Source organism: Anser anser (genome assembly GCF_964211835.1).
Source record: "Anser anser genome assembly, contig: HAP1_SCAFFOLD_103, whole genome shotgun sequence".
NCBI classification, from domain to species: domain Eukaryota; kingdom Metazoa; phylum Chordata; class Aves; order Anseriformes; family Anatidae; genus Anser; species Anser anser.
Genome location: NW_028154081.1, coordinates 135,598 through 158,751, shown reverse-complemented (window position 1 = coordinate 158,751; position 23,154 = coordinate 135,598). Strand labels below are relative to the sequence as shown.

The 23,154-nt window shown below is 39.3% G+C and overlaps 1 long non-coding RNA gene and 1 pseudogene across 2 annotated transcripts; both read right to left on the bottom strand.

Moving 5' to 3' along the window:
* Positions 1-695: 695 nt before the first annotated feature.
* Positions 696-15,770, bottom strand: LOC310890840 (nuclear pore complex protein Nup153-like; annotated as a pseudogene). The gene is made up of 7 exons: positions 15,587-15,770; positions 12,628-12,786; positions 11,474-11,526; positions 8,665-8,791; positions 6,886-7,045; positions 2,303-2,914; positions 696-901 (listed from the first exon to the last, which is right to left on the bottom strand). The product of its transcript is annotated as a nuclear pore complex protein Nup153-like (transcript).
* Positions 15,771-15,924: 154 nt separating this feature from the next.
* LOC310890830 lies at positions 15,925-18,205 on the bottom strand. The gene is made up of 3 exons (XR_014577325.1): positions 18,070-18,205; positions 17,865-17,987; positions 15,925-16,028 (listed from the first exon to the last, which is right to left on the bottom strand). It is a non-coding gene; the product is annotated as an uncharacterized lncRNA (long non-coding RNA).
* Between the last annotated feature and the right edge of the window lie 4,949 nt (positions 18,206-23,154).

The window sequence follows — 23,154 nt, the reverse complement described above, 5'->3', positions numbered from 1 at the left end:
TGACTCTTCAGTGTCAGCTTTCTTTCCAAACACTAACGGAGCAGCAGTAGTGACAGAATCCTGCTTCTCTTCTGTCCTTCCCAAAATAAACTGTGAGGCAGCTGCAGACTCTGCACCTGAACACTCTGAGTGAACACCGAATGTAAATGATGGCAAGGCAGCATTTTGTGGACGCAGTCGCAGTACCAAAACCTGCAGAAATAAGTGAATGTCAAGTCCGTAACCCACGGTGTATCTGCAGTACCTGAAGGTTTGAACTACATTCTAGTCCTGATCTTTCCAGTCAAAACTGTTTAACAAACAACCCACCAAACAGTAAAACAAACAAGAAAACCCCATGCTTCCTCTCTACATAAAACTTTTCACAATTGTGTTTTCTGCCCACCACCTGGCTTTAAAAAGTATACGAACTTCTTTGAAAGATCATGTTTTTAGTCTGAACTCCAAATGAACAACGTGTAGGGCATGTAAAGAACAAGCACGTCATTAATGAAAGCTTTTCTCTAAAAAGGATAAACTTATTCTTGGGGAAAAGTGTGGAAACAGATGTTATCTAGGCAATATTCCTACAGGAAAAACGAATAATTTTGCCACACCTCAAAGGAAAAAATAATTGTGCTTAACAGGTAAGAAAATAAAAAAAATCAGAGCAAACCAAAAAATAAATCACAGAATATGCATCCTCGTTTTAATCATTAAGTATTACCTTTGAGCTCTGCTTTGGTGCTTGGCTTTGCACTTTCACAGGCTACACACTTCGTGGCCTCTGCTTTGTTTTGAACCAAGCAGGTCTCCCAATCCCAGCTTCCTTCAGGCTTCTTGAATTTGTCTAAATCCAGAAATTCTCCAGAAGGAGCAGAAAATGCAGATGCACTGCTACTGGTCACAGGTGTTGGACCCTCTGTGAGACAAACAAGACAGTTAACCATCCTGTTTGAACATGAACTATAAAATGAGCATTAACTTTTAAATTTGATTTGTCAAATCCCACAGAAATGTTCAAAACTACTCCGCAACTCCCCCCCCCCGCCCCTGAAAAAAATAAAAGCCACCAAAAACCCACAAAGAAACAAACAAACAAACAAAAAAACCAGAGTGGAACTCAAAGCTTCCAAACAACACACAACTCTGTTCAGCACACAAGCTTCTGCTGCTGTTGACGACAGTGTAACCTCCATAAAGAGGCCTGACAGGTGCCTTTTAAAAAAAAGGTGCCTTTTAAGAGAGAAGCAGAAGATAACGCTTCAAATTCAAAACCGGAAAGACAAGAATGGCTCTTCCCTTCCACGGCACACGCAGAAAACTTTTATCCTAGTATTACTTGCATCGCTCTTCCTCCTGACAAGTGCAACGTAACCGTGCAATTCACTGCACCATGGTCACAGTAAACCCCTCATTTCCAAAATTCCTCCTTGCAATGGCAAGAGCCTCAGACAAAGATGCCGACTGACCGCTCAGAGGTTGGAAGTCCAAGAGAATCAACTCTGTCTGAAATCCATTATCTTACCTCATGAAATTTCAGTCTTACCGCACAGGATGATTACAAAAGCCCGGTCTAGTCCATCTTAATTTGTTTCTTCCACGATATATTTGCACAGGTGTTTTTCGATGTAATGGCATGTTAAATGACATTTAGAGTCAAAGTTAGAATTAGAATCGTATTTTAAAAACAATACAACCACGCTCAAAATCAATTACGGTCACACACAATGGGAAACAACCCAGTACTGCCCTGAAGAAGTTACCCAGCGGGTCACTCGCTTTCTTGAAGCCTACCACTGACCTTCATAGGCATCTCTCTGCTTTAGCTTAAGACTAGTTAAGACTACACTGTCTTGAAATCTGGCTTCACATCTCCCCTCAATTACATACAAACGGTGAGTAGAGGCATTTTGGCCACATTCTGTAATTTTTTTTACTTATTTTTTGAAAGAGAAAAACGCAGTCATTTTTAACTCTTTCTATGGAGTTCTCATTTTCGCCAGTGAAAAATCACTATGTTGTTTTTAAATTAAGTCACTCACTTCAGCCACCTTCCCTCACCAGCTGCAAAGCCGGGGGTATCTGCATTGATCCAGCTCCGTACTAATACATTTCACAATCAGTTCAATTTATGCGACAGGCTGGAACCTGGGCTGAGACCTCTGAAGTGCCTGTAAACCAATCCTGCAGACAGCCGCTAACCCATCAACCGTACCTGGGAATCGTGTTGCTTAAAATATTCCATATATGCAACGTACTTTTATTCTGTACAAGATTCACAGAGGCTAGGATGGAAACAACAGGAAAAAAAGGACCATACCTGGTTTCTCAGACTGACAGGCTACACATTTGTTATCTTCCGTCTTATTTGGTACAAGGCATATTCCACAGTCCCAAGAGCCTTTCGCCTTCTTAAATTTGTCTCCAAAGCCCAGAGTGGCTGTTGTGTCAGTGCTGCTCGAGGAGGATGTCACTGTCACCGAGCTGTCTGTGACCACTGGTCATGTCAGAGCAGGCATTACTCCCGTTCCAGGTTTTGGTGTCTCACATGCTATACATTTTGTAGCTTCCGGTTTGTTTTGGACAAGACATGTATCGCAATCCCACGTTCCAGGTACTGTTTTGAATTTGTCTCCAAAGCCCAGCATCCCTGCTGGGGGCGCTGCTGGCTTTGAGGTGTCGCATTGACTTGAACTTACTGTCTGTTTCATACTCTCAACTGTTGAGGCTTTAGTAGCTTGACAAGTTACACATTTGTCCTTTATGTCTTTGTTTTGCAGAAAAGGGTCACATGTATCAGATTGCCAGTACGATGCTTGTTTAGAAGTCTCTTTACCTGCAGAAAAAGTTGTTATTGCAGGCCTAGTATAAACCACTGTGCTTGTTGTAGGTTGTGCAGACGTAGAAGAGCGTGTTTTCAACAATCCAAAGTCTAGGAAGCAAGAAAAAAAAGTCTTCCTGTTAGCGCAGCACCTCACTACATGTAACTAAGTGACTTTACTAGAGGGCAAAAATTTCAACTCAGGTGCCAATGGTTACAACTAGACATTCAGACCGAGCGCAACAGGAAGTCCCCAGAAATCTTATCTAAACGGATGAAATTTCATCTGCTGCACTGGGTCACAACAGAACATTTCGTTAAAGCTTCATTTAACTCTTTGTTTCCAAGCAAGCTTTAAATCAACATTTTCACTGGTCGATACAAGTACAGACAGTAGCTGACTGAAATCTGACAGTCCAACGTGGAATGGAAATAATACAATTTGATTAAGACGCGATGCCCAATCGAATCAAATTTCTAAAGCTCCTCCTTCCGTAGCAGATGACTCAAATCTACTCCAGTAACTGTACAGAAGTTTGTACTCGGAGCAGCAATCCATGCGGTATTTTCCCACAGATGCTGAATATTAATTAAATAATAAAAACTCAAGACAATTGAACAACTGTCTAATTTTCTATAATCTTTTTCAAAATGCATCGGACACAGGACAACTCCTTATTTAAAAGGTGGCAATTTTAACAGAAAAGACAAGCTACTAATACAGAAAGACTAAAGGAAATGCATCTTAAACAGCAGCTCAAGTTGCTTGTAAATCTACCTTGAACATAGTTGTTTTGTGGTTTGTTTGTTGGTTTTTTTTTAGTCAAAAATGAAGTCTTTGAACAATGTGGATTTAGATTCTGCTTCTTTTAAACCGATAAAGAAAGTGAATGTCACTTCACTCAGAGGTCTTTCCTTAAACAAAATGCACAATGTATTTTCTCTCACTTAGCTCTTTCCAACAGAGAAATGTGCTGCCTTCTTCACAAGTATGTAAGTTAGAAGAAGACTTTTGGGAAAAGATCAAATTCAATAAAGCCCTTTTTCTTAAAAGATATCTTTTCCACAGACACACTTTATGAAACTGTTGAAAACAATTGCAATTGCTTAAAAACAAAATTCAGAAAAGGGTTTTTAACGTAAAACACTCCACTTCTGTTTGCAGTTTAAATTTTAATCCACAGGAGCCATTGTAAGCTAAGGCCCAAAGATTCGCAGCTTTTGCCATGTATTTGGAACTGAAGCTCTTTCCTATTCTTTCTTCACCTGGGCTGAAGGTGGGACAGGAGTGTTGAGTTTTACAAACATTTCCTTTTCAATTCCACAAATTGTATTTACTTAAAATGAAACACCGATTATCTGGCTAATTCTCTTAGTACCTCATTTACAATTACATCCTAACACGTAAAGGAGATGCAACCCATCTGCTTTTCATCTTGCAGTTTTACTTCCAGCAACAAACACCACTTAGAATAGAAGGGGGCAGATGCACCCTAACAAACGCAGCGCTTAATGTAATGCTCTCCTACATTCATATTTATAGCAGATACTCTATTAACCATAAGTCGTGTGTTGGTTTTTTTTTTAATAAAAAATGCTAGCGTATTTTTTGCAGCATCTTTTTAAAAGGAGTTCATTATCTCTCCAGGATTTTTTAGAACGTCTAAGACGCTTCCTTCCTTTAATACGTGGGCAGTGGTGAAGGGACCACCAGCAAAATCTTTGACCTCCTCTTTCTGTGTGTTGATGTTGGTTGAGGTGGTGGTGTCTTTTGAAACAAAAGAAAACAAAAACAGCTTTCACAATGTGACCTAGTTAGAGCAGATTATACTCACTTTTGTTAGAAACAAGAATTTCCAGCTTTCATGCTTCTCACATAAGAATCTTCACAAATTCTACTTACTTTGCAATGCTTTATGATTACAAGCAAAACAAAAAGCAACAAAACAAAAAAAAAATATAAAAGCAGATCTGTCACTGGAAAAATACTGCAGAAGTCCAACACTGCCTGGAATTGCTAGCATGCGCAGACAGGACAGATTGAAGATTTAATAAAGAAAAAAAGGAAAATAAGCACTTCAGATCTGAAGTGCTAAAGTTTCAGTTACCTAGGGTAAGAAAGGGCGTCACTGGAGTACCACTGGGTCCAGAAAGTTCTGCCGATTTTACAACGGGAACACTAAATGTAAACCCAATCTGCTATGAACAAGAGAGGTTTTTCAGATTCTCAAGCCACAGGAACTTCAATCGAATGCACACACAAAACCAAATCTGAAAGCTGCTCTTCACATTTGTAGCATGCATGCTGAATGACAAATTATAAGCCAGAAGCCTACATACTTTTCTCCATCAAGGCAGATTCTGCTTTAGTGTTCTGCAACAGCCTACTAAATGCCTAAGAAAAAAAGTCAAGCTCCTTTATTATTTTACTTACAGAAGACGTAGGTAGCACTTCTGCCTCAGTAGATTTCACAACTGGAGATGAAAATGCGAACTCAGGACTGCTAACAGTACTTGTTGGTTGTATCTGTATTTTCAAAAGAATTAAAGGTTTATATTTAAGAGCAACAACTACTTGAATTCACTACCCAACAGAAGTCCCGCAGTGACGTCGAAAAACCTGATGTTTGAGTTATTTTGCAGATAAAAGTAATAATAAAACACAGGGAAGTTTCCAAGTGGGTATAGGACAATATCTTCAAAACCAAATTCCAGAAACTGAGAGGAAAAGCTGGAGATGCTACTTAGGTCTAAATGCACGGAAAAGCAAGCCAGGAAGCTGAAGAACGGCAAACTCAGCCCAATGATACTCCAAGAACTTCAGCAAACACCTCAACATGTTAAAGCAGCTGTCTACTTCAAACCGTACAAAAAATATTTCAAGTACTCTGGAACAGATTAATGTTTATTTTATTGCAATAATATGCCAATTATTGCACCCTAGGCTCATTCTATGTGAGGCTTATATGACCACGTTACCTCTAATTTAATAACTTAAATAAAGTTGTGGTTTAACCATTGCAGGCAACTAAGCACCACACAGCCACTCGCTCACTCCCTCCAAATGGAACAGGGAAAAGAACTGGAAGTAAAGAAGTAAAGTTGTTAAATTTGAGGTAGCATTAATGACTCATCGCATGTAATGGCTACCTGGAAAGACAAATGCCATAACCCTGTACATACTCCCCACTCCTTCCCCTTCTTTCCCCCAGCATTTATTGCTGAGCACGATGCTAAATGGTGTGGAATATCCCTTCGGTCCTCTGGGCTCCGCTGTCCTGGCTGAGTGCCCTCCCAGCCTCTTGTGCATCCCCGACCTCCTCGCTGGCAGGGCAGCGTGAGACACAGAAAAGGACTTGTCACTGTGTAAGCACTGCTCAGCAACAGCTAAAACACCAGTGCCTTACCAACACTGTTTTGCTCACAAATCTGCAACACAGCATCATCTACTACGAAGAAAATTAACTCTACCCCTGCCCAAACCACTATAAATAACTTGGCATAAAGTCCACACCCCCCTTCCCCCGCAGACTTCCACAGCATTTGAAGCAGTTATACAATCACGTTAAATGGGAGTTGGCAGGCTCTAAGACTGAGAGAAGCAGAATCAAAACATTTATGCCTTTTTCCCCAAACTGGCATACAACCCCAATTCATTCAGCTGCGTAGAAACTAATATTTGTTAGTTTCATGAGCACCACAGAAAAAGTCAACTCGCAATAAAGCAGTATACTCATTGTAAACATTATTTATAGCATAAAGATTTACCTTGCCCGCCGCCGTCGCTGCTGCATCTGCCATGCCTGCCGCCTCCGTTGAATTTGCCACGCTTGTCGTTGCCACTGTTGACTTTGCCTTGTCCTTTGTCATCAGCAGATATGGCATGCCCGCCGCCATTATTGGACATGTCAAGCCTGAGGGCACTGTTGAACATGTTATGCCCGACGTCGCCGTTGTATATATGATGTCCTCCACCTCCTCCTCTGATAGATCTGTCAAGTCCTCCACCTCCGATGGATCTGTCATGCCCTCCACCTCTGATGGATCTGTCATGCCCTCCACCTCTGATGGATTTGCCATGCCCGTCGCAGCTGCTGGAGTTGCCGTGCTCATTGCTGCTGTTGAAACAGCGCTCGGTGACGCTGAGACAGCGCTACTACCAACGAAACTAGAATTGAACTGAGGCAGCGATGCAGCACTGATGGGTAGGGGTATGTTCGGTAGCACTGGTTCCTCCACTTCCTAAAGTTGCAAATTTTAATTTTTCTTATACAAGACATACTACTTTCTCACCCCATCCCACCCAATTTATTAACAAAATTAAATAGAACAAAAATCCATACAAATTAAGAGAAAGCAAGTTTCCAGAAGAAATCCCGATCTCCCCACCTCTGTCTACCACGTCATTTTAATTTATGGCAGGCCTGCTTCCACATTATACTCTATTCAACAACTGTACAGCAAGAACACTGAAAGTTAACTCAAAACCTGTGCAGAACAGAGAGGCACAGATCACATTTTCTTTCTTTCTTTTCTATACTTTAGTCATCAAAGCTCTAGAGAAGCATCATCCTTTCTAACTACCCTCGCATGGCTTCAATTAAGAGTACACTCTCAAGACAAGTGAGAAAGTGTTCCTCTTGCAAAATTAGGCAGGATAGCTGCCAAAGTTTCTAAAGTCACTACAGCAGTGAACGTGGAAAAAGGTAATGTTTAAAGAAGCAGGTAGGTTCAACAACCAAACTAAACACAAAAAGCACCAAAGAAAGTCAGACTAGCAGCACTGAAGATTGTGTTCTGGTAAATACAGTCTATACCATGTATCAGGATGCAAATATAAAAATCAGAAGAGAGCCTCTTAACAACTTCAATTTTCATCCCTGCCACTTACTTTATTTGATTACTAAGATTGGATGAGTTATGTTTTAAATGGCATAGAAAATCTGACCGAAATTTGTACAGTACTATCATGATCTACTTAGAAATGACTAGGCAGGGATGTAAGTTGGTACTACTCATATTCAGTGCATCCTGTAGCTTACATCTGTTTCACAGTTTTGATTTGAAAAGTTTATGGAACCTTTGATATTTGGACCATTATTTTATTTGCGTTACAGGAATAAACAACAGTGTTTACGATTTCTTTATATTGCATCATCCAGAAGTCCCATTTAATGATTTGAAACTTAAATTAACTTAAATACTTAATATTAACTTAATATTAATTAAATACTTAATGTTAACATAAATACTTAAATTAACTTACAGGCAGCTTATATAACATCCAATAAAAGAAAAAATAATCTGAATATTCATGGTCATAGTTTTATGGAATAGATTTTTCCTATTAAAATGAGAAAAAAACTCTCTCACAATGAGTTTGGTGAGTATCAAAAACTGAGTCATCGTTAGCAGACATGCAGAATGCTCTCTTCTACTACTCTTTTTCACACTCTTGGCCTGTATCTTTCTGTATGACTTAAATATGAAACCAAAAAAAAGCTTTTTTTTTCTTTTTATACTTGGCACTCATTTCAAGTATCATTCCTGTAGAAAAACTATACAAACCTTCACCAAAACTTCTCTTCTTAGGACTCATTCATTCAATTGCTAACGAGAAATGTTATAGTTTGAAGAATCTCCAAGGTAAGAGAATTAAAAATTTCAAAATTACATAAGCAAAGTTCAGGTATTCAAACACAGGAAATCAATTGGAGCCTGCTCTGAAACCCACAAGAAAACAAAAACAATGCAAAAATAAAGCGGTATTGTTATAATTTACTATGATGCAATAAAACTGACACACTTAGCTAGTTACTTCAGTAAGCTCAGTGACAGCAATTAATTTAAGAGTCACTTACCTGTTCTTGTACAGCTCTTGATAAATAGTGTATTCCTCTTTCCCTTCTCATTTTGCTGCCTCCGCTACTCACTCCTGAAGACAGACCACTGGACGCAGCAGTACTGAATTTGTAGCTGGTCACATTGCTAGCACACGACAGTACAGAAGTTGGGGGAAAAAAGAGAAAAAAAACTTACCAGCCAAATTTTTTTTTCAAGATATTAGAGCTGTTATTAGTCCTAGAATTGAAACCTGCTGATCAGAAAAAAACTAAAGCTGTCTCACAAGTTGCTAAACGCTGGTAAATACTTGATGTTCTAAATAGGAAAAACTTTATTAACAGCAGCAATGAAAAGGACATACATAAGTGCACCGTTCACATGGGAACAATGACTAAGCCAGAAGACCTGAAATAGAAGAGCTGATTTAGATTGTTATTTTCCAGTGCTTCCTTTAAATAGGACTGGTTCTCTGATTCTGCGATGCACGTGTATCTTTTGCAGGGATATAAAAGAACAGCTCACAAAAATACAGAAAGAGTGCACATATGCACACATACACATGGGAAACACTGCCAACAGCTCTGATAGAATAGGGACGCCTTAGACTTGTGTGGCAAGGTAATATGGCCTAAGCTTCAGAAGCAGCTCTGGCTTTCATGTGGCCATCAGCAGGAACAGCAGAGGTGTTTGGGTATGCCAACATTCCAGAAGTCTTTTCAGACATGAATACAGATCCCTTTTGTAAGGCATACAAAGGCATTTTTCTGGTACTTAAAAAAGCCTAGCTCAAAACCAGAAAGATATCCTAATCCAAGAGCAAATGGGGAAAAAATAACCCAAACCAGAAGTGAAATAGGGAATAACTCTAACAAAAGTACTATGGCAAGAAAATGAAGTATGCCTGGAAAAACTGTGACCTCAAAGCTTATCTTGCAGCCAATCAGTCAGTCAGTACAGAAGTGCATTAGATCGCACTGGAAGACACCAGGTCAAACTCCCACAATACTGAGGAGGAGAACTGGTCTAAACTTGTCAAATACTTGACAACAGCCTGCTTAGCACTGTAACTGCATAGAGGAAGAAAGATCCCTAAGGCATATGCTCAGACTTTTCTCTAATCCGAACTGTCAATCCATTAGAATTCTGAAAAAAGTCTTACATCAAAATAGATCTTCATTCAGACAACTATCGCTTGCCCGTAACAGCCCATATTCCTCTTTCTGTTAACACCTGTGAGCTTCAAGGGGGCAAAGACAGTTGTCAGCCTTCAAGCAAGTCTAATCTACAATTGGACTCAGGATATAAAATATATATATATACACACACACACATAGATATATAGCATTGGTGGGCCAGAGATTTACTGAGTATTCCAACTCAACTGTCCAAAGGGACTCTTGCCAGCAGATCAGTGTGGTGCTCCTGCTCCAGAACATGGCACCCAACAGAGACCAGCATCACAAAAAACACTACCACCACTACCTACTCTACAAACAAAAGGTAGGGCACTGCAATAAACTTTGTGAACGAAATCAAAAGCAGTGTGAGTTTTCTGTATCTCCTTCCTAAATGGAGAAGTAGAAAGGAGTTCTAACAGAGACAATTTAGAACAGTTTGAAAAAAACATAATTAAAACCCAGCACCTGATTGCACCTGTACCAGAACCTTAAAGCCAGTCGCTTCCACCCCTAAAAAGGTGGTTGTTGTGAAGTCCAACTTTTAGATGCCAAAACAAAGTGTTGAGTTCTTTCTGCAAGCCAAAGAATGCCCATGGTCACATAAGAATTGCTTGGCAGATGAGCATAGAGTCAACAAAATTCCCTGCTACTGTTCTTTGAAAAGAGCGACCCCCTAAAAACCGAGTGCAAAGTCCCTTAACTCAAGCATTATTACCCAAAACACCATTTGCCCAGAAGGAAAAGCCATCAATATTATCTGGAGGATAACTCATTTGACCTAAACCAAGAAAGCAGTATAACACAAAGCAGTCTCCTCAAGAAGAAATTCAATTAATTCTGCTGGATTTTTTTTATTTTAGAGATGAGTTAGCATTTGGCCTCAAATGATCCTAAAGAACACATGGTCTTCATGTGAACTCAAAGCAGACAATTAACTTCATCATGAAAGGAGTATTAAAAAAAAGAATAATAAATCATAAATCTTCCTCCATGTTTTTGCTTAAAAAATAAAGAAAAAAACACATCAATAAACATCCTCCTGAACTGTAACTCACTTCCCCTACTTCACCTTCTAAAGAATACTTCAGAAAGAATCATCCCATTAGGACAGAGCTTTCAAACTGCAAGCAATTAAATAGCTAAAACTAATAGCTTTTCCCCTAGGGAACATTAGGAGGGACAAATTATTTTGTTATAAGTAAACTGAGTTATAAACCATGAAATATCTGTCAAAGCAAAATTTGTAACGCTACAGATTTAGTCAAACTACAAAATGAGCCATATTTCCTGTAGAAGGAAAAAATTAGGCCTCCAATAGCAAAGATCCTTTCTGTGGATACAGCATTATAACGTGCCTCATTTCCCATCTTCGTATCCTACTCAGAAGATAAACTTGGGATAAAAAGTGGTGTATCAGTACTTTTATTCTTGCTCATCTTCCTTCCTTTCATAAAAACAACAATTTTCTCAAAGTTCTATTGATCTTCAGACACAATCCAGACTTTGCAGCTCCCTCAAAATACAAAATTTTCATTGGATTTCCCATTCCTTTTACTGAGAACTGTCACCACCTTTCAGGTGCAGACCGTACTGAAAAAGGAGATTTCTTTCTTCCTTCAAGTAAGTTTTAAATTAATAGATGTCATACCTTTCAGATGGTTCTGCTCGCTGTTCTGCAGGCAAAGTCTTCTCTCTCATCCCCTGCAAGTTAAGTTTAGTTCAAGACTTAGGTGAATATGTACAGCATACACAAAGTACCAACAACCACTTCATGTGGTTTTTTGTGGTTTTTATTTTATTTATTTATTTTTAATTTTATAGCACTGAATACACCTCACCTACTTAACGTTGTTCCCTAATTCAGCATTGTGGGTACAGTTCAGTTAAATTTTGGGGCTAAAGTAAGCATCACTGCTTCACTCAGCATTGAGGACAAACTGATAGAACACTAAATCAAATTTGTCAAATCCTCTAACAAAGAAAGTAATTATTTTAAACAAAATGACAAAAATTGTGTGTGTGGGGGGGAGAGTTTTCATCAAAACTTGTGTTTACCAGCCCCGTAAAAGGGACATACTTTTCTGTTTTCTATCATTTATCAACAAACAAGAAAAAAAAAACCTCTACCCCCCTAAAAACTAAGCAGTTGCTGCTACATTCATTTTAGAACTTTACCAAATGGAGATTGTGCTGGCTAAACAATACAGAGATTGAAAGAGTTAAAAGCAATAAGCAACCAGTATTACTGTCCACTTTGATTTCCAGCCTAAGAAGCCCATACACTTAACACGTGGTCATTTGTACACTCAGACTGATACTGGAAACACAGATGTTTTCGCAGAAAGAGATGCCCATTTAATTTTATGGAAAATTTATCAGACTCCATCTACTCCAAAGCAATCAAAACCGATAACTCAGCACATTGTCAGAACTCTCACTTGGAGCACATAGCTCACCTGGAATAGTTTACACAGAACACGAGCATGTTTCATCAGTGACAGCTTTGTGTACATGAGAATATAAAAGGAAAACATTTCTGTCTTTTAATATTCTTTCACTGACAACAGGATGACTCAATAGCACATCATGACATCGTGAAAACAACCACAAGACACTGAGTGTTCCAAAAACAGAATTAAATCCATAAAAGCTCAATCTATTTCACAATGGTTCCCACTGCCTTAAAGCTCGCCTCAAACATACTATCAGTACTTTTTGCAAAGATAGGATAACAATTGGTTTGAGAAACATTCCAAGACTGGAAAAAAAAACAGGCACATAAAGACTCAAAAATGTACTCACTTGGTACTTTGTGTCTCCTCTCTGGCAAATTTTGCTGGACTGAGTAGTTGAAGTCGGTGATGGTTCAGAATACCGCGTATAACGCATCGGTTGACGGTTTACCGTTGGTGTCACAAGTCTCTTAACAGGTGGAGGCTGGAATGCATTCTGGGATTCCAGCTTTGAAAGGGAAACAGCAATCAATTTATCCTTACGTCCACCCAAATTAATTCCAATATTTATTGATGAAAACAAATTACAGAACTATAAACCTCCCCCCATCGGTCTTGGCACTCAGTGAATACAATTTGAAAATTCTGAAGACCGTTCAACTTGTAGAGGGAAATCACCAGAAAACCAGTAACGAAATCCATAAAGCTATATATAAGTAGCCAAAGTCTGACTGAATTCCATTTCAAAATTTGGCAGTTAGCTTCATAGACAAAATAATTCATGCTACCATAATTAAAATAACCCATGTTCCTAGAATATGCTCCTGTCTTTTCCTCTGCCCACACTGTGATTTTTTTTTTTAGTAGCTTAATTCATTAATTTAACATTCGAAGTGTTAAGCAACTAATTATACAGGCTTCTGGGCTTCACATTCCCTACATTTTCCCTCTTCAAAGTTACACAAACAATAGAACACACTCAAAAAAAAAACAACTTGTCAATCTTACAATAATCTCATTCATTAAAATATGATCCAATGCTTTACATGTGCATTAGATGCACTTCAAGTAGTGGGTTTGACTTCCCTTTTCAAAGCATTTTCACAGACCAGAGTTAATTTTTAACACAGACCACTGCGTGTTCTGCAAAACTGACTTAACTGAACTGTCAGACAGAAAACAAACCCTAAAGGCTACAAGATTTACCGATGGCTCCGCCTGCGGTCTTAAGGATCAGAAAATACAGTCTTAGGAAGCATGCTATTGTTCAAATCAATACCAACAGGAAATTGTTTACGCTGCAGCTTTAATTTCACAGTATCTCCCAGCTCTTAGTAATAGGATTCACACTCTCTCTAAAGTATACAAAAATACATCTTTCTAAAAAATATTACATTCAGTTTGAAACCTTGAATAAGACATGTTTTATGTAAGTTCACAAATCTACTTCGAGTGAACGACGGTTCATTGCTGGTTTTAAAGGTAAAAAAGAAAAATATTAATTCCCCCAGTTAGGCATTCAATACACCAAGAGCTATTCTGCCTGGTACAGTTCCTTGAAATAAGAAAAATACCACATCACTGCTACCCACTGCAGAAGTTTAGCCTGAGTGCACAAGTGTTCCGTCAACCGCATGTTCACTTTAGCAGGAAAACACACGATCGTCTCCTCAGCAAATAATTGCTTCTCATCGCGGGCTACCCTTCTCCCGCCACCATTATGAATTCTAGTATTATGAATAGACAATCTATCTCCTTTCACCCACTGACAGCTGCGTGCAACATTCATTTAGTGGCTGACAATTTCAGGCTCTCTGTTGCAAATCTGGCAGATCTTTCTTAATGCCTTATCACAGGTATATTGCTATAATATAACTGAGAATTCACACCAGATTTGGTTTTAGTTATTTGGATAATATTTATGATATACTTCACTTCTCCATGCCCTTGTAATTTGGCAGATGGTGAAAAGATGGTCCAGGAAATCTGAGATGTTTGTAAACTCTGAAGTGATTGTAAACTTAATTATACATCCATCCAATCAAGGAATTAGCACAGAAACTTCTTGAGACACTGTCCCTTTGCTCATTAGAACAGAAGATGAAAAGTTTGCACATCTTGTTATTTCCTTCAGTCACCTGATCTTCAAGTGGTCATTTAAGGGTTTTGCAATTTAATAAGCCCAAGGATACCCCTAACTAAAGTCGTCAAAAAAAGATGACTAGTTTTCATTTTTTAAAGAAAATGAAAGGAAATCATGCTTTACCACAGCATTATCACCAGTTCTGTGCTACCTCCAAATAGGAATTTAGGAGCGTTAAGATTTATAGCGTCGAAAAAGAAAAAGAAAAAAAAAACCTCTACCCGCCTAAAAACTAAGCAGTTGCTGCTACATTCATTTTAGAACTTTACCAAATGGAGATTGTGCTGGCTAAACAATACAGAGATTGAAAGAGTTAAAAGCAATAAGCAACCAGTATTACTGTCCACTTTGATTTCCAGCCTAAGAAGCCCATACACTTAACAAGTGGTCATTTGTACACTCAGACTGATACTGGAAACACAGATGTTTTCGCAGAAAGAGATGCCCATTTAATTTTATGGAAAATTTATCAGACTCCAACGATGGTTCATCGCTGGTTTTAAAGGTAAAAATGAAAAATATTAATTCCCCCAGTTAGGCATTTAATACACCAAGAGCTATTGTGCCTGGTACAGTTTTGCAGTTTAATGATACCCCTAACTAAAGTCATCAAAAAAAGATGACTAGTTTTCATTTTTTAAAGAAAATGAAAGGAAATCATGCTTTACCACAGCATTCTCACCAGTTCTGTGCTACCTCCAAATAGGAATTTAGGAGCGTAAGATTTATAGCGTCGGAAATTAACAATTTTCCTCCTCTTTACTTTGAATGGTGATAAAAAGCACAAAAACTAGTTTTCTGTGCCCGAATGAACACGGAAGTCTGTACAAAGTCTATATGACCACTCAATCAGTATTTTTCTATTTGTGATCATTTCTTCAAGAGAAAACTTGCCTCAACAGGAATTTTAATATGCAGCTTCACCCCAAGTTGGGGGACAAGATAAAACGACTTGGTGTGTTCTAGAGTTGTTGCTCTCAACTTACAAAGATAACATAATTCTTAACCTGAGTAATCTTCACAACCCATCATCTATTGTGGATACATGCCAATATTAACTTGATTTGATGTCTATGTTGTCACTGAGGTTTGAGAAAATTTTTCTAATAGTGATAAAGCATTGAAAAAGTTATCTACCTCAGCTTAAGACATTATTGGTTCTTACCTTTCTTCGTTTGGACTGGAAGTCAGTAATATCCGGTTTATCTATGTCCGGAGGCTAAGGGAAAAAACAAAGCATAAATATTAGAGGGCATTTTTTTTTTTCCTGAGAGAGAGGGTTCCCTGCAACAAAAATGTGGGGGTTCATGGTCAACTTACACAACACAGCGGCAAAACAGATGCCATTCTTTTAGCATCCTGTTGAAAAAACAGCGCAATAAATTAAACCAGCCACAACGTAAGGAAGAATAGTTTTATCTTTATGCTTTGATGGCACATTTACTAAGTTTTATAAACACATGAAGCAAAAACAGATTAAAAGAAGTGCTATTTACCAACAAAGGGCTTGACAGCTTCTCCATTGCCTCCAAGATGCGCCGTGCTGAGGTACTTAACGTAGCGCGGGACCGCACAGTTTCTTGTCTAGCTTTCGCTCTCCTTTGTGCCTGAAAAATTAGCATTTTAAGTGTTACAATGGTCAATTCTGAGCTAAAGAGGCATGTATTTTACGTCCCAAGGCTACACTGATGATACAATCAATATATTCTGATGACAGAGAAAAATGCAGTCACTGGGAGCTTAAGCCATAAAGAAGAGAATACATTCGGAGTTTAATGAAGTTTACCTTGGGCCTCAGTGCATCTTGCACGTGCTTGTTGCACGAGCAATAAAAGAACTCCGTACTTGTAAAAGGTCAAGACGGATGATGCTAGGACTGCTAAGGCCTCCGAAGCAGTAATCAGGGAAACAGAACTCAAGAAAAGGCTTGTGGTACAGAAAGCATTTTCAGTAACAACACAGACCTCAGAGTTTCACGATGGTCTAAGTGTACCATCTTAAAATCAGTGTATACAATCATAACCAGGAACTAGTTTTACTTCTCTCTTGCTTCCTCCCTTCCCCCAAGATTAAAGTTGGCTGCAAATCTTTGTCTTAAAAGATAAAGATCTGATTTAAACTGTAACAGATCTAAACATTACACTGAAAAAGTAAACTGTTTATTTGCACCACCCAACTTCAAATATCAGTCAAAAACTTCCTTTGGTGTGACTTTTTTTCTTCCCAGGTTAAACCCCTCATATAACCACACTGTGCTTATCACACGATGTGAAGACAGGAAGCAGACCACGCAGCGTGTAAAAACACAAGTGAGACTCACAGAACCACAGAATGGTTAAGGTTGGAAGTGACCTCTAGAGATCGCCTGGTCTACCCCCCCGCTCAAGCAGGGCCACCCCGAGCAGGTTGCCCAGGACCATGTCAAGTCAGCTCTTGAAGACCTCCAAAGAGGGAGACTCCACAGCCTCTCCGGGCAACCTGTGCCAGGGCTCCATCACCCGCACAGTGCAAAAGCATTTCCTGATGCTCAGACAGAGCCTCACGTTTCAATTTGTGCCTGTTGCCTCTTGACCTGGCACTGGGCACCGCTGAAAACACAATGGCTCTCTATGCTCTTTGCACCATCCATTCAGGTATTTATATACACCAATAAGATCCCCCCTGAACCTCCTCTCCTCCATGCTAAACAGGCCCAGCAGTCCCTGCCTCTCCTCAGAGGAGAGGTGCTCCCAGTCCCTTGATCTTCTTGGTGGCCCTTCGCTGGACTCTCTAGTACCTTGCTGTCATTCACAGCAAGCAGCAAGAAGCAAGCTACTCTCTCCTTTAAAAGCCTAGTATTTTGGTTCCTCTTTTTACCATAATGCAGTAATATTGTAAAAAACAAAAATAGCCGACCAAAGAGGGTTCCCAGCTTTGCACCACAAGGTTTCAAGGTTTCCCGTAAGTGAGGTACTTGTACTGCCCTTTTTCCGTTGCACAAATGGACTGTCAGAACAGAGCCAGCAAACCCGCGTTTTCATTTTCTTCAAATTCCTTTTGATTTATCGATAAAAGTCACTTTCATTTAAATACATTCCTACCAAACCTGACTTGACTTTCCTTTTCGATTCAGCTCTAGCTAATCAGAGTTGTCAGCAGTTTTTATTTGCTATTTCCAAGAACACTTGGGGGCAAATAACTCTCTCCAAGATCTATATGAATCGTTCAAAACAGAAAGCATGTTACTGCTTATCTTGAGACTGCATTTAGTCCTGCATGCCTCTGTGTACCAGAAGAACAAAGGATCAGCAAAGTTGATTTTAGATATTTTCAAAGACTGCAGGTTTATACAACATATCCATAGCATGAATGTAGGCATGCTTGGAAAAGAAGATCCACAGATAAATATTAGCCAGGTTTGACTACTACATTTGACTACTAATACTACACTACTTTTGTCATACCCGATAAGGTTCCGTTCTTCGCTGCCTTGATCTTACAGCTGCACCACCATAGGCCGTCTTTCCGGGGTAAAATGGAGAAAACCCAAGCTGGTTTTGCTTAAAAACAGACGTGCTTCCACGTACCTACGGAAACACAGTATGAGAAGTGGATAGAAAAACAGGTACACATTCAAACTGATTAAAAGAAATACTGTGCAGTACTTACAGGACACAGTCCTCCAAAAACAAATAAACTGAATGCAGGTTTCTTAGAGCTAGCTGCAGAATGCTGCGAGAGGGAATGAGTTCTTTCAGCTTCTGTGGGCCAGAGCAGTGACGATGAAGTATTTTTTAAAACTGCAACATCTGCCAAAATGACGTATGCTAGATGTAAATGCCTCTCGTACGTACAGAACTTTAACAATAAAGATCACACTAATTCAAGTTCTTCAATACAGAAAAATAAGCATGACTTCAGCTTCTTTAAATAGATCAACTTCACGTACAGACTGAAAACCAAGTATCACCTACAAACTTGAAAACTGTTCACAGAGCTGCAAGTAGTTTTCACCAATCTTACCAAGTTAATACTGTGCTTCCAATGCAGGTATTTTTTTCCTTCAGGCTAAGATAAAAGAGGACCGCATAAACATCAGTGCATTTGTACGGACAAAGCTTTTTTCTGTGTTGGTAAAAGGCTGGAGGCCAGCACAGATCATAATCGCACAGGTTTTAAACCTGGAAGATTCCCCAAAGGCTGCTCTAAGAGTTAACGATCTTCTGCCCATGTATGTTTTACGAAGACACACCAGAAAGTTCTAGTGCACTCAGGTTATATTGCTAAAGCCCAGCAACTCTACTCTACTACTCAGCTGTACAAAAGTTCTCTGGAAAACCTGCTGAGCACACGTCAGTCCCTGTCTATATGGGGGACTAGAAAAAGCTGCAAACCTGCTGTTCGCCCTTTCAGCGAGAAGACCTACGTACCAACCTACATCGACACGATGCTTATTTTTTATTTTAAAATGGTGTGCTTTCCTCAATGAATTTGGCAAAAGACATGAAAAGTATTGACAGCTGAAGCCTTCTACCAAGAAAGGTCAAAAAACAGCCTATAGCTTATGTCAGAGTAGTTTCTTTATCTTCTCTTGCTGAAACACAGGAAAACATCTCGTGTTCCTATTTGTCACCTGCACTTATTCACATTTAACCAGCTGTCTGTTAGATATTCTGAGTCACTCTTCCTTCTAGACAATCAGCCTAGTTGTCAAGCTACGGCAAGTCAGCCTGATTTCCTACCGTCCCAGTTCAAAATTTACATATAACCTAGCTGAATGTGTATATTTCAGCATTGACTCTTTCTAACATCAGGGTATCATAAACGTATTCCAAAGCACGCTTCTATTAAAAAGGTGATAGGATTATATACTTCTAAAACACTAAAAATTCAATTTAATTCTCGCATCCAAAGTTGACATTCACCTATTTTATTTACTAAGGTGATGTGGAATATTAAAGAACGCAAGGTACTTCACATTAAAAAAAAAGTCAATTAAACAGAGAACACAAAAATCACCTTCATCAGATGCTCTAGAGGAGGAATCACTGGTTGTTGAGATGTTATCATCGTCTTGTTGAGAGGTAGAATCTTCTATTTCTTTTATCAAGGACAGCCTAGGACTGCCAATGCCAAATATAGAAGATGTCGAGGGCTGACAAGGTGGGACAGGAGAATCCAGCATGGTATAATTCAGACGGCTCCGATGAAGAGAGGGCCTTGTTAACACAACTGGGAAGTTCAGTGCTGATCTACTTGTGGATGGTTCTAGACAAGAACAGGGAGATAATTAGCTTTGCTATAGACAAGCTCACAGAAGCCAAAACCTGTTTCCTATCGACAGCCATGCTATTGCCAAGTTCTAAGCGCAAAAAGAGAGAAGCCAAATTTAACTTCTTCCTCACCCAGATAGGGTTGCATCTAACTGTCTGGCTACAACAACAACACTGCTTGCGATACACAGTATTAATGTTGCATCCAGAAGTAGTTAACTATGAGGATTTACAACACCACATTCTGACCCCGTGCTCAAATGCTCTAACGCTGACTTGGCCGTTCACTAAATCAAACATATATACTCCTTCTCCCATGTACAGCTTGCAATAAGCTTTACAAAATTTGAGATTACACGGTAAATTACAGATAACACTGCAGCTTCCATAATATTGGAACAAAGGTTACATTAATCTGAATACACAACATGAAAATGAACGTTTGCAGTACTTTTTTCCCAAGTTCTTCCATATCAGCTCACGTTAGAGGCAAAACATCATCTCCTACCCATTAACTATTGGGATTTTGACCCAAGGGACAAGGATGTTGACCCAAGTAACCAGATGAGCATTTTTCCCTCTTGAAGCAAAGGGTCTGCAAACAATGCCAGTGGCCTGGAATAGGTGGCCTTGAAGTCTATCTTGCTAAAAAAAATCTTATTCTTAAGCATAGTATTCGACACCCACAGACAGCAACATAAGCTGCAAAAGGTTCCAGGGTGTCCACCTGCTCCTGATCTCCTGGAGTTAGCAAGCTTGCAGTGCAGCTGTTCTTACTGAAAGCTCCTTTCACGCAGTTACATAGGAAAGCCAACATATGTTCCTCAGTCACGAAGACCTTCTCTATTCTTTTCTCCAAACTCATTCCCAAGCTACAGCTACACAGAAAGCCATCAATCTCCTTGTTTACAATTAGATGAGATTGGAGGCAAAGATATTTCCTCCTTATTTTTTGATTCTGCCAACAACAGAAGCAACTGACTTTCCACATTATCTATGGTTACCTACGCACGCTCAGACAAAACTTCTTTACTTATTAAAAGCTGACTTCCCCAAAACAGCTAATTTAAGAGAAACTCAAATAAGAATAGATGCAAATTTATACAACAGGACTACAGGAACAGTGAGAGGCACTGGATATAAGACAAATTAATCTTTCATGAGGTAAAGGAGTTGCAAACCTCGTTGCCAACGGTCAAATACCTTTTCAAAGACACCCCCTCCCCCCGCGTAGACCTTAAAATTATTGAATATTTTAAGGATAATAATCTCATAAACCACATCCGTGCACAAGTTCCCCAGTTCACCATCAAGTTAACGAGGAACTTTACTAAATTGATCAAAGCCCAGAACAAAAAAAACCAAAACAAAACAAACAAACTCAGGACACGAGACGGAATTTTCCTCTGCCATTCTAGCATCTAGTCTTTTGTTTCGAAGACTGCAAAACAAATTAATTTTTTTAATTGCCTTAGGCAATTAGACAGATTTTCATTCCATATCTTTTAAAAGATGGAAAATGCAACCCAGCACACTTGCAAATGACTTATTTTCAGCATTTAGCACCTGGCTAATAGAGTACCTAAAGTTAACTGATGCCTTCCAAGAGCATAAGATGTATGCTTCGTAACTGTGTATACAGTTTAAAGCTAAGACGGTTTCACAAACAGTTGTTTCGACTTTTTTGATTGTTTGTTTTTTTTTTTCATTCTGTCAAAACCCTCATTCCAATTTCCTTTTGAAATTCAGATTCAAAACTAGAAATCTGTGAATAAATACAGATGGCCAGAATTCCAAATGATTTTTCACATACCTCGTCTACTAATTCCTGCTGGTTCAGGCGTGAATCTCTCATCGATTATGGTATCTTCATCTGAATAATCGTGATGATAGTTTACCGGAGTCTCCTCCTGGTTTGCAGATTCATTTCTGTCTACACACTCCTCCTCACGCTTATTGAAATACTTCTGCAGCCAGGCCGGTACAATATTTTTCACCGTTTCTGTCATTCTGCTAATTATTCCCTGCTTGAAAGAAAAAACACTTGTTTAATTACAGAAACGCAGTCAACAGCATATGCTGCGATACCACCTTCCACGGACCTTGAAGACAGATATTATACAGCAAATATTCAGAAGACGACGACGAGGTTGATCCCTGGCATAGGATCGCTACACTTCTGGTAAACCTAAAATTCACCTAAGATTGATTTACAACTACCTATCACTGTCTGCACTTCCAAGTGACCTTGGCAAGGTTCAAAGTTTTGAAACCTCTGCCAAAATTCACCAGCAGGTCGTCAATCTGCAAGGCTATCAGGAAACTCTACGCCTGAACAGCTCCTGACCTACAGACTTGTTCCAGGACTCTTCCTCTTCGCACCCTCCCGTGAAAACCAACTAAACCAGAAGTTCAGCAATTATCTACTGCGACAGTCAGGACCATACTACCCATTAAAATCAGTGAATCTAAATATTTTCAATTTTAGTAATGCTGAATTGCAGTGACTATACGCACAAAAAACAGTTCTGCTCTCAACAGTCAGGCTAACCCAGAAGATGTCCTGCAAGAAACACAGCTATAGCTATAGCACCAGCACCTCCTCTTGCAAGAGCCTTCTAAAGCTGTTGCTGTATTTTGTAGAAGACTGACTCTGCGGCATACATCGGGTACGATCGGAGAATTCCCACCTGACCGAAAGCCCCAGGAACTACGGTTAAATAAAAGATACATTAATATAAATGAATATAATTAATAATAAAAATTAATAATAAAAAATAATATCCAGAAAGCTGACAATCATGAGCTAGGCATCCTGCTAATCATCCCTCCTGCAGGCAGGGGGAAAAAAAAAAAGTAAATTAGATCCAGGACTAGTTCCCAGGAACTTTGAAGCTGCTAACTATACTGTCTACAGTGCCCAGGCACCTTCAGAGCTTAATGGTAAGAGACAGAGGGTTTGGTGGGCTGTAATTACGATCACAAGCACACAAAACACATCTATTTAAGTATTTCTAAGAATCGACTTATCGACTAAAGTTGTAGGGGGAAGGATGAGAAAAACAGCGGGGTAGGGATCAGAACCAGAGGTATAACCTCACAAAATCGCATCGGTCGCTTTCGTGCCTCCCCAACTGCATCACTGAGAGACAATTAACATTAAGCCACAGAACCTTCTGCAGAGTGGACATGATATTGAAAATAAACTGAAATTAATTGACAAATGCTCTAAGCAAGCTATCTGCTCAAAGCTCGTCCTTTTACGTTATGAACATTTGCACGATTCGTCTGGTTACAAAGCTAACTGCTATAATAAATACACACATGTAACACCTATCAGTTTGTCTATTTATCAAATCATTAAAACTCTTCCCCGATAAGTTACTGTTAATTTGATCTGCGCTGGATGTGCAGCAGCCATTCTCTGTGCAGAATCCCCCAGATATCCCCACGCACGTGTTTGCTCTGGCACACTCTTTAA